The sequence below is a fragment of the Delphinapterus leucas genome, chromosome 7 (genome assembly GCF_059928025.1).
Source record: "Delphinapterus leucas isolate spDelLeu-1000000601 "Yukka" chromosome 7, BTC_Dleu_Yukka2, whole genome shotgun sequence".
Lineage (NCBI taxonomy): Eukaryota > Metazoa > Chordata > Mammalia > Artiodactyla > Monodontidae > Delphinapterus > Delphinapterus leucas.
In genome coordinates this window covers 99351132-99363156 of record NC_143135.1, presented here as the reverse complement: position 1 = coordinate 99363156, position 12025 = coordinate 99351132, and positions in this window count along the sequence as shown.

Here is a 12025-nt window from a genome sequence, read left to right as displayed (position 1 = left end):
ATTCCGCCTCTCTCTCTCTCTCTCTCTCACACACACACGCACACACGCACAGTCACTTGCCTACAGAAATTGGGAGCAGGTAGACAGTGATCCATTGTTGTTAGACGCCACAGAGAGAGACAAAGATCCAGAGAAAAAGACTTTATGCTTTATAAATTTAGCAGGATGTCCTGTCTCCGCTTCCCGTCTGTCTGCTGTAGCTGTGGCTCAGCCCCTCTCTGCCCCCTTCTCGCTCACACCTGAGGTCTGCGGTGAGCCCTTCCAGAGATGGCTGCTCTGGGATGCTGAGTCGGCAAGCATTCATCTGGGGAAACGTTCTGAACCATTGCATGGATGCTCAAGCCCTCCCCCTTACTGGGGTTGCCGTTACCTGGAAGATTTCATTAAAACAGGGTCCAAAATCTCCATTCCCTCTGCAGCGGAAAAGCAAGCATTCCTGCGATATCCCTAAAGATTCTCTGGGTCCCTGCATCCTGCTTGTGCTGAATTTTTCATCAATCCTGTCTCCCTCCTGAGCATGTTGTCACCTTTCCTTAAGGACTCACCCCCACTGGACACCCCAGGTCTCGCCATCTCTTCACTCTCCGAAGGCTGCCACACCCAGGCGCTGTGTTGAGCAGGCGTTTCTGAAGAGTTGGGGCAACAGAGAGAAGTAACACTACAGGGAGGACAGTATATGACTTAAGACTGAATATTAGCTATGCCACTTTTCATAGCTCCCTCGAGCCATTTCTACCACCAGAAGGGTTTTATTTATTTATTTTTGGCTGCATTGGGTCTTCATTGCTGTGCGCAGGCCCTCTCTAGTTGCAGCGAGCAGGGGCTACTCTTTGCTGTGGTGCATGGGCCTCTTATTGTGGTGGCCTCTCTTGTTGCAGAACATGGGCTCCCAGCACGCAGGCTCAGTGTTGCAGCACGTGGGCTCAGTAGTTGTGGACCGTGGGCTCTAGAGCGCAGGTTCAGCAGCTGTGGCGCAGGGGCTCAGTTGCTCCGCGGCATCTTCCCGGGCCAGGGCTCGAACCCATGTCCCCTGCATTGGCAGGTGGATTCCCAACCACTGCGCCACCAGGGAAGTCCCCACCAGAAGGGCTTTACTGATGCCTTTTTTTTTTTTTTGGCCTCACTGCGCGGCATGCGGGATCTTAGTTCTCCAACGAGGGATCGGCCCTGTGGCCCCTGCAGCGGGAGCATGGAGTCCTAACCACTGGACTGCCAGGGGACACCCTCCTGATGCCTTTGGCATTTGCTTGTCGTCAGCCTCTTGCAGTGCAGCTGGACCTTTCCCCCTTCAACCTCTCACCTTTCCTTCCAGTTAGATTGCCTCACCATGCCCTCACATTTTTGTACATTTTTGGGCAGAACAATTTAGCTACTCTTACCACTCTCAACCGTATCCTAAGGCCCAAGGGACACCTTTTCACAGGCTAAAGTGATGCAGCAAGGTGTCCTTCTAAACCTGTGCTGTCCAATATTTGAATGTAAACCCATTAAAATGAAATAAAATGTAAAATTCAGTCTTTTACTTGCTCCAGCCACTTTCCAAGGGCTTAATAGCCACATTTGGCTAGTGGTTACTGTGACTGACAGTATAGACAACAGAAAGTTCTATTGGATGGCAGTCTACCAAACCGAGACCAACTTCTCCCCTAAGGGATTGTATCACTGGCTGTTTGGATATCCCTTTTTCCTGCCTACCTCATTAACGTTTACTGAGTCCTTTTTGCTGTGTAAGGCACTTTTCATGTGTTGTTTCATTTAATCCACATAACAGTTCTTTAAAGTGGGTAGTGTTTTTCTCGTTGCACACAGGAGCCTGAAGTTTGGACAGCCAATGCATCCGGTCCATATTCCTACCCCAAGCCACATGCTTAGGGTTAGTGATGGAAAGATAATATTAGGAAGGTATATAGGGACCAGGCCAGGAGAGAAAAGAAGGAAGGAAAGGGCTTTGTCAACCACGTCTGATGTTTTTATTAAACTGTAGGAAGAATTTTCTTACACTTAAGGCTTCAGTCCCAAGATGGGGTTTTACTGAAAAGGAAACAAAGACTATTTTTCGAGGGGATGATTTTTACTTTGCTGTGATGGATGCCATTGCTTCTGGCGGCCGGCCAGGCAGAAACACGTACGGAGGGAGAGATCAGAGCCCTCCTTTGAGGGAAACCAGCAGTGAAAGGAGACCGAGGTGGTTAAAGAACTACCGATTCTCCCTCACACCAGCTGCTCCCAATCCCGCCAGGCCAGAATCGCCCCCTCCTGCTTCGGACAACCGATGTTTCAGCAGGTTGAGCCCGGAACGGACCCATTTCCTTCAGCTCCCAGGGGAGGACTGATGGTCGCGCCATCTGCTGGTCATTTCTCATGTTGCAGCGTGCTGCTGGGTTCCTTCTCAAATCTAATGCAAAGTTTGGTCCCTAGATCATCAACGTCACCTGGCGCTTGTTAGAGGTGCAAATTCAGACTCCGCCCTAGTCTTGAATCAAAAAGTAGCGTGGGTCCTAGCTATTCGTATGTTAACAAGCCCCTCAAGTGATCCTGATGCACACTTGAAGCTTGGGAATCACTGATCTAGAAGGTCCAACTCCACCATTGATTCATTCATCAAGTCAACAATCTTTTTTTTTATTGAAGTATAGTTGATTTACAGTGTTGTGTTTCTGGTGTACAGCAAAGTGATTCAGATATATATATATATATCATGCTTTTTCATATTCTTTTCCATTATGGTTTATTAGGACGTTGAGTATAGTTCCCTGTGCTACAGTAGGACCTTGTTGTTTATCTATTTTATATATATAGTAATTTGTGTCTGCTAATTCCAAACTCCTAATTTATCCCTCCCCTACTCCCTTTCCCCTTTGGTAACCGTAAGTTTGTTTTCTATGACTGTGAGTCTGTTTCTGTTTTGTAAATAATTTCATTTGTGTCATATTTTAGATTCCACATATAAGTGATATCACCTGGAATTTGTCTTTCTGTCAAGTCAACAATCATTAATGAGCATCTTCTAGATAAATATCACTCCCATGCACACACAGAGAACGTAGAATTTCTTTCTGTATCTTCACATCTCTGTTCATTTGGGAAGAGAAGCATTAAGATTACCCTTATTTTACAGACAAGGACAAAGAGAGAACAGGAGGCCCAGGACCACACACCTAGTGAATAGCAAGGTGGGGCCCCCTGCTCCTGTGTTTGTACATTAAAGCTTGGGATTATTCACCAAACCACAGTTCACCAACTTTTCTAGGTTGGCTTGTGGTTTGTTTTGGGGTGGAGGTGGGAGGAGAGAAACCTCCCCAAATCACACTCAACTGAAACTTGTCACACTGCCTATGATTGCTGGCAACACTCAGTAGGGTAGACGTTCATTTTAGAAGGTGACAAACAGCCTGCCTGTCTAACTATCGCTCGACTGTAACCTTGTACCTAGTGTTCCCTCTCTTCCATTGACGATGTGTGGCTTTATTGGGTGGGCTGTGACGGGGAAGGAAGGGAAGAGTTCAATGTGCTGCGTGGGTGCCGTCTAAGGGCACAGCTTAGGGACTCTCAGGAAGGCAGGAATTTATCTCCAACTGTCCAATTGGGGGTTGAGAGGGAAAGACAGTGGGACTAGACAGAAGCAGAAGAATGTTGAAGGGAAGGAAGAACAGAAGACCAACTCCGTCTCCACTTTCACAATTTGGCAGCCTCTGAAGCAGCCCTCCCAGCACAAGGCAGGCTGCTCACCAACAGCAAACAGTCGAGAGCACGTGTTTATGTGCAGGGCACTGCACTGTCAGCTCCCTGCCTTCAAGGGACGGGCTGCTTTGCAGGGAAGTAGAGACACAGGGCTTAAAAACGTATAGACAGGGCTTCCCTGGTGGCGCGGTGGTTGAGAGTCTGCCTGCCGATGCAGGGGACACGGGTTCGTGCCCCGGTCCGGGAAGATCCCACATGCCGCGGAGTGGCTGGGCCCGTGAGCCATGGCCGCTGAGCCTGCGCGTCCCGAGCCTGTGCTCCGCAACGGGAGAGGCCACAACAGTGAGAGGCCCGCGTACCGCAAAAAAAAACCCTAAAAAACATATAGACATTCCCATGGCTAAAATTCCCTTGGCCATAAACATATTTTAACAAATTGCAATATTTTTGTTATGATAATGATAACTCTATGGAACATTTAACTAAATGCTAGGCAGTGTTCCAGGCTGGAAATGGGACCACCACCCAGGCCCTCAGCAGCGAAAACTCGAGTTCTAACCCCTGGACCGCCAGGGAATTCCCCCACCGCCTTGAAAAGTCCCATTTCTGGTCTTGAGCTTTTCAGGCCTGGAAGTTGGCTTTTATGAGTTCCCTCTCAACTTATCTGGCTCATACCTCTCAGACTCACAAGAAAACGTGTTAACCAGAGTGGCAAGATATCCATTTGCCGTCAAATCTATTACTGCCAAGCAGTTGCTGGTCATACTCATGAGTCAGCCAGCATATCCCCTGTCCTTGTAAAATCTGTAGGTGAAACCACCTTCAGTTACTTGGTAGGCGTGGAATCAGAGCGAGAGGCATCGGATGAAGGTATTGGGGCGGGTCAGAGGGATGTGTGGCCTGATGCTTTCTCACCTTCGGCACTGAAAACACACCTGAGATAGCTCACGACATGGCCTGATGGCTCCCATTGAAGGATTCAGGGCATCTTCAGTCTGGGTGGGGGGTTAGAGACACACATATGGCCGCCCACCCCCCTTCTGCCTCCTTGAATGGGTTCACCCAGGCTGCAATACAAGGCATCAGGTTTCAGCTTTACTGCCAAAGTTCTTGGGTCCCTTTGATTGGCCTTGCCTCGCCCAGTCCCAGGATTATATTTTCAACTATCTCTCAAGGTAGTTTCATCAGTGGATAGGTCAGTCTCAGCTCTGCTGTGCGATTTTTAAGTGGCCCTGTCCAGGAGATGGCTTTCTCCTGACCACATTCCCCAGTCCCAAGGCTGCCCTCGGGCTGATTGGCCCACAGGACGGAGCAGGCACCTGCTCTCAACTTCCTCTTCTCAATCTCTTGTGTTCTCCCCCATCCTTACCTTCACCTCGGCCAGAGCCCAGGAGATCTGGAACAAAACTCTCACAGGGCGAGCCTTTGAACCATTTGTTTGCTTCTCTGTCCCTCCCAAGAGCTTCTTTCTTATTCATCTTGTTCTAAGACTCAAGAAGAGTTTCTAATACTCGTTACAAATTAATACCTCAATAAATGTCTGCTGGAGGAGTGGAAAGAGTTCTGGTCCGCAGATTAATGCATTTGGAGTCTAAAATTGTTTCAACACCGTCACTAACTTACTCTGGGACGTTTGACTGATCATTTGATGAGCTTGTTCTCCATTTCCCAGTCGTTAAGTAGGAGAATCATCCCTCCTCCCTTTCCACCTCAAAAGGACTTTAGACAGGTGTCTGTGACCACTGCCGGGGTTGGAATTCTGTCAAGAAAGTTGTAGATTACTCTTTCTCATCTATTCTCCATCCTAAGAAAGATAATAAAACATAAAATCTCCTAGACATTGAAAGATCTGTTTTTCAGTTCCATCATGTCAGTGTTTCAGTGTTTCAAAACACAGGAAGAAGCATCTCGTCCCACCAATCTCTCGGAAATAATAAGATAATGCCTGTAAAGTATTTTGATGGCCCCTAAAGATTCTGTTGATCAATCTGCACCATTATTTTGGTTAGCAAGTCATTGCGTGTGTATAGTTTTAATACTCAGAGAAGACTTTTCAAAATTAGGACTGGAAAACAGATATGAAATGAAATGGTTGTTTCTCTGCTACAGTTTAGGGATTCCTGGCTCTTGGTCAAGGAAGCCCTGGTGCTCATGAGATTGTGGGTTACCCCCTGACGACCAGGTCAAACTTTGTGGTGCCAGGCCCCCCTGGACAAAGGGTCTAAGGACTCCGCCACTGCCCTTCATCCCCAGTGGATAAGCCACTCCCAGGGCATCGTCTTCTAGGGGATACTGATCGGTCAACACTGTGTATCGCAGATGAGATCCTGGCTGTGTCTGCACTCTGCCCTTTGGCCAGCCACCCTTACTCTTTCTCCTTCGTGCTGGGCATCTGGGTTCCTAAGAACTCTAAAAGTATAATCAGTTGTTCAGATTTTCAAAGGATGGACGTAACAGTCAAAGATCCATTTTGAAGCCTGGAGCTCAAGTGAATAGCAGTAAGAACTTAAGGACAGTTTCTAATCACTAATCCTCTCCTCAAAATGTTCTTGATAGTCTCTCTTGATAATCTCCCTTTCCCCCTCTGTACCCTGCCTTTATTTTTCCTGCCTCCTCCATCTTCCTTGACTAAAATACCTAATTGAAATGGTTTTTCTTATTAAAAAATTTTTTGAAGAAAATTGTATACTCTCCTTTCTTAATTTTATTTTTTATTTATTTTTAAATTTCTGTTGAAGTATAATTGACTTACGATATTATATGTTTCAGGTACACAATGTAGAGGTTTGATATTTTTATGCATTATGAAACGATCACTATGATAAATCCATCTGTAACATGCAGAGCTGTTACAAGTTTATTGACTAAATTCCCTACGTGCACGTTTGATTCCTGTGACTTATTTATTTTATAACTGGAAGTGTACCTCTTAATCCCCTTCACCTATTTTGTTCATCCTCACACCCCCATCCCCTCTTACGACCACCAGTTGGTTCTCTGTATCTGTGAGTCTGCTTCTGTTTTGTTAATTTTAAAAGCAGGACAGTTGTGCGTTTTGGATCACCTAAAGGAAAAACAAGTGTGTAGATAGAAGAATGATCCCCAAGGCTGGATCTGAGTCTAAACTTTTCTTTTTGACTTTCAAACTTTTTCCTAATTTGGTGCTGTAGAAGCAACCGTATTTCCCATCCTCCCCCCAGTGTGGAGGCTGGCCTCTGGCCAGGAGAGTCTCCCTAAGAACCTTGACTTTCTCTCTGGGTGGCCTCCTGAAGGACAGGCATGGTTTCTAATACCAGCTGGGCCACTTGCCAGCTCTGTCTTTCGGTCTCTCTGGATTTCAGTTCTCTCATCAGTTAGCTTAATGCCTGGCCAGCCTAACTCACAGTCAGAGGGAGGATACAATTACAAAATGAAGCAGTGGTTATGAGGAACGTTCAGGGTTATAGAAGTTCTGTGTGAATGACAGTGTTTGTTTCCTGACCTCCAGAATGAGTTTCCCCTTTTCCTTGGTCAACCAGGTCCAATTCATCTTTCAGTGATCACTATCATTCCCCACTCTTTTTCTTTTTTTTTCTTTTTATTAAGAAAATAATTAAACATATACAAAAGCAGAGAGAATAGCGTAACCAATTCCCAGCGTCAATGACTGCAACATATACACCATCTTGTTTCATTTATTCTACCTGCCCCTCTGGATTATTTTGAAAAGAAAATCTCAGAAGGATTCCCGCATGCACTCCACCCTCTGGTATTCATGCCTTGCTTGAATTCTCTCCCTTCACAAATGCTACATGTAGTCCAGCAGACTTGTTCTCTATTCCTTGCTTTGTTCATTCTCATCTTCTAACTTTTGTTCTCTGTTTCCTTGGCTGGAGCCTGCCCCAACCCCTGCTTACCCACATTTTAGATAGCAGAGTCATCTTTTCTTTCCCTGTACTTCATAGCAAGTATTTCTATCTTTCTTATGCCATCTGTATTTTTACATTGTATTATATCAATTTTTTATCATGTCTGATCTCCTAGAATGCTCAAATAGTAGATTTGAAAAGTTAATGTCCCATCCATCTTTGTGACCCTGTGATACGCTAGGGCATGATGACTTATAATAATGGCACTCAGTAAACATTGCTTGAGATACTGTTGTGAGAAAGCGTTTGAATGAATAAATAGACGATCATGAAAATAATGAAATTTATGTTCCGATTTCCTTCTTCTTGAATGATGACATTTTCCCTTGCCTTCAATATATCCTTCTTAAGTCATCTTTCCAGGATTCTAACATTCATTAGCGAATTCATGAGTAACTTGCCTCAAAGAAAATTCCAAATCAGCAAAAAGGAGCATTTCTATCCTATTAGCAGGGTAGTATTATTATGACTATAATGTTAAGGCAGTTCACAATTTGTATTAATTATTTATCCTTTCAGTCAGTCAGTCATTTAACAAGAAATGTGTTTATCACCTGAAAAGAGCACTATGGAGGAGGATAAAAAAAACATAATGTGTGGGCTTCCCTGGTGGCGCAGTGGTTGAGAGTCCGCCTGCCGATGCAGGAGACACAGGTTCGTGCCCCGGTCCGGGAAGATCCCACATGCCGCGGAGCGGCTGGGCCCGTGAGCCATGGCCGCTGAGCCTGCGCGTCCAGAGCCTGTGCTCTGCAACGGGAGAGGCCACGACAGTGAGAGGCCCGCGTACCGCAAAAAAAAAAAAAAAAAAAATCAATAAAACACATAATGTGTGATTTCTGCCCTTACAGCCCACCTAGGAAAACCACAAACTAGTGAGAAGTTTACTAAGGCAAGCATTGGAGGACAGATCTCTGCAGAGACAGGAGTCAAGGAAGACTTTGAGAGGTACTGACCAAAATATTTTAAGCAAATGTACAAAGGAATTAAAATCCATTATGATTTGAAGATTTAAAATTATTTCAGGCACTGCCCTGGATTAGTGCTCATTTGATGTTTTCTGGATTTGACAAAAGTCTTCTCTCCTAGGAGGAGATAGAGAATAATTAAACTGTCAGTAAAACTGCTTTTCTTTTGGATTTCCATCAAATTAATACCTGTGGGTCTATATTTTCCTTGCCAATCTGTCCAGGTAAATCTGAGAAACCATTCAAAAACTATTCATCCTCTAATAATGCAGGTGTTGTCCAGGTGCCAAGCACATGCGTATTGTGGTGAAGGGATTTACCCCTGGAAGAAAGCAAACCCTTACAATCCATCTCAGACACTGGGTTCTGCTGTTGAGTGGACCAGTTCCATCTCTTCCACTTCTCAGTCATCTGGAGGTTTCAGGGTACCATCCCCAAGTCGGAGAGAGACTTAATAATCATGGTATGTCACATGCTACAACCTGTATTAACCTCGAGAACATTGTACTACGTGAAATAAGCCAGTTGCAAAAAGGCAAATACTGTATGATTCCAGTTATATGAGGTACCTAGAATAGTAAAATTTATAGAGACAAAAAGTAGAATGGTGGTTTCCAGCGCTGGGGGGAGGGAGGAATGGGAAATTGTTACTTAATGGGTACAAAGCTTCTGTTTTGCAAGATGAAAAAGTTCTGGAGATTTGTTGCCCAACAGAGTGAATGTACTTACTGTTGTTCACTTAAAAATAGATAAAATGGTAAATTTTATGTTATGTCTTTTTTTACCACAATTAAAAAAATCATTTTAACACCTCCTCTGCCTTCAAACTGGACAAAACTTTAATGTGCCCCAAACAGATGGGAATTTTTTGTGTGCATAAAGATTTTGAGAAAATATTCCACTGTCTACTTCCTGCAATCATGCCTGCAGTGCTCTGAGTCTTCACTATGAGGAGTTTCTATTCAAATACACAAGAATAACTTTGGGGCAGTGCAAGCCTTTTTCTAAACTTTGCAAAAAAAACCACCCAAAAACTAAATTTGCCAATTTTGGGCACATTGGAAGGCATATTTGCAAACCATTGAATGAAACCAGTGTTTCCTTTTTCTCTTCCTTTTGCCAAGCAAAAACTGGAATAGGACATTGACTACTGTGATCATACCAGGTCAAGCAATCATTAAGAAAAGGGATCTGGGCTGCCCTGGTGGCACAGTGGTTGAGAGTCCGCCTGCCGATGCAGGGGACACGGGTTCGTGCCCCAGTCCGGGAAGATCCCACATGCCACGGAGCAGCTGGGTCCCTGAGCCATGGCCACTGAGCCTGCGCGTCCAGAGCCTGTGCTCCGCAACGGGAGAGGCCACAACAGTGAGAGGCCCGCGTACCGCAAAAAAAAAAAAAAAAAAAAAAGGGATCTGTGAATGATAGTTAACACTTACAGAGTTCTCTTTGTTGTCAGGCATTTGTAAGCGCTTTTACATATAACTCATTAAGTCCTTATAACAACCCTATGAGGTAAATACTCTTACCTATTTCATAGATGGGGAAACTCTGACACAGAGATGTTAATTACCCAAGACCATACTTCGCAAAGTGAGGAAGCCAGGATTTGATCCCAGGCAGTCCAGCTCTTACGACAATGCTCTAAAACACCAGCCAGCACAGCCCTTAGACCTAGTCAAGAAGGACCCCCGTTCTGTACCCTGTGCCCTAGAGGACCCCTCACCTCTTGGTACCTCTTCCCATGGGGAGAGGAGTCCATGGGCCAAGAAGCCGTGACCACCCGAATCCTGTGCCAGGTAACCTAGTCCCAGCCTTCTCTTCCTAAATAGTCCCAAGCCTGCCTCTAGGGCCTGCACAGCCTTCTTTCTTAGGTCCGTCCCCCTAGGGCACTACTGCACCCCTGGTATATGTACTTTGAGAACCAAGAGCGCCCTAAAGGGTGACCATCTGTGGGGAACTTGGATGGAGCCCGGCTGTGTGGGCTGAGGTATCCTCACAGAACCAGCAGAGGAAGAGAAGGGAGAAGGCCCCATACTACCATGTTCTGCACAGAACTCCAAGGAGTCTGAGAATCCTGAATGTGAACTGGGCCTTCCAGGTCATTATAAAAGTCTGTTTGTTAAGGTGGGAGAATAGAACCCATTTTATTTAACAGTGTGTTGGCTTGTTCAAAACTTGAAACATTCAGAGGCAAGTGAGCCTGCCTTTGCGGTCTCGCCTGGGGTCCACAGGTGTTGGGGGTGAGCCTGCTCCCTGTTCATCCGCTTCTCAATAGTAACTAACCTGACGAAGCTCGCCCTACGTGTCAGGCACTGCTGGGAGCACGCTACATATATTCTCCTTCTGTCCTCATAAAACACTGTGAGACAGGAATCTCCATTTGCACGAGGCAGTTATGATCAGAAGCTGTCCTACGGTGGGATTTTCTTCACGTCCCTTATCCCACAACAAGACTGTTCAATAATAATAATAATAATAATAATAGCAACTCGCCTTTTGTGATTCTAAAATCCTTTAAAAACACCAAATAAGGAGATTTGTAGGCATATTTTGATGATTTTCAGAACATCCCACTGCATTATTTTCCTATCTTGACAAAATGAACAACAACCAGGGCCAATTTTATTTTTATTTATTTATTTATGGCTGTGTTGGGTCTTCGTTTCTGTACAAGGGCTTTCTCTAGTTGCGGCGAGCGGGGGCCACTCTTCATCGCGGTGCGCGGGCCTCTCACTGTCGCGGCCTCTCTTGTCGCGGGGCACAGGCTCCAGATGTGCAGGCTCAGTCGTTGTGGCTCACAGGCCCAGTTGCTCCGCAGCATGTGGGATCTTCCCAGACCAGGGCTCAAACCCGTGTCCCCTGCATTGGCAGGCAGATTCTCAACCACTGCGCCACCAGGGAAGCCCCCAGGGCCAATTTTAAGCCACCATGATGGAGGATACAGAACAACCCTGGACGGCTCCTTGAGAAGATGGCAAGAAGTCACATCCCCTCCAGAGGGTCTAATTCTGGAGCCCTGCTCCCTCAACACCCAAGTGACACACAATGTGCCTACAGGAGAGTTATTTCCAGAATGATCTCCTCTTAGCCTCAGACTGTCCTTGTGATCAAGAATGTTCAGGGAGGGGCTTCCCTGGTGGCACAGTGGTTGGGAGTCTGCCTGCCAATGCAGGGGACACGGGTTCCAGCCCTGGTCTGGGAAGATCCCACATGCCGCGGAGCGGCTGGGCCCGTGCGCCACAACTGCTGAGCCTGCGTGCTGCAACTAATGAAGCCCACGCGTCTAGAGCCCATGCTCCACAACAAGAGAGGCCACCACAATGAGAGGCCTGAGCACCGCAACGAAGAGTGGCCCCTGCTCGCTGCAGCTGGAGAGAGCCCGCGCGCAGCAACGAAGACCCAACGGCAGCCAAAATAATAATAATAATAAATAAATAAAATTAAAAAAAAAAAAAGAATGTTCAGGGATAC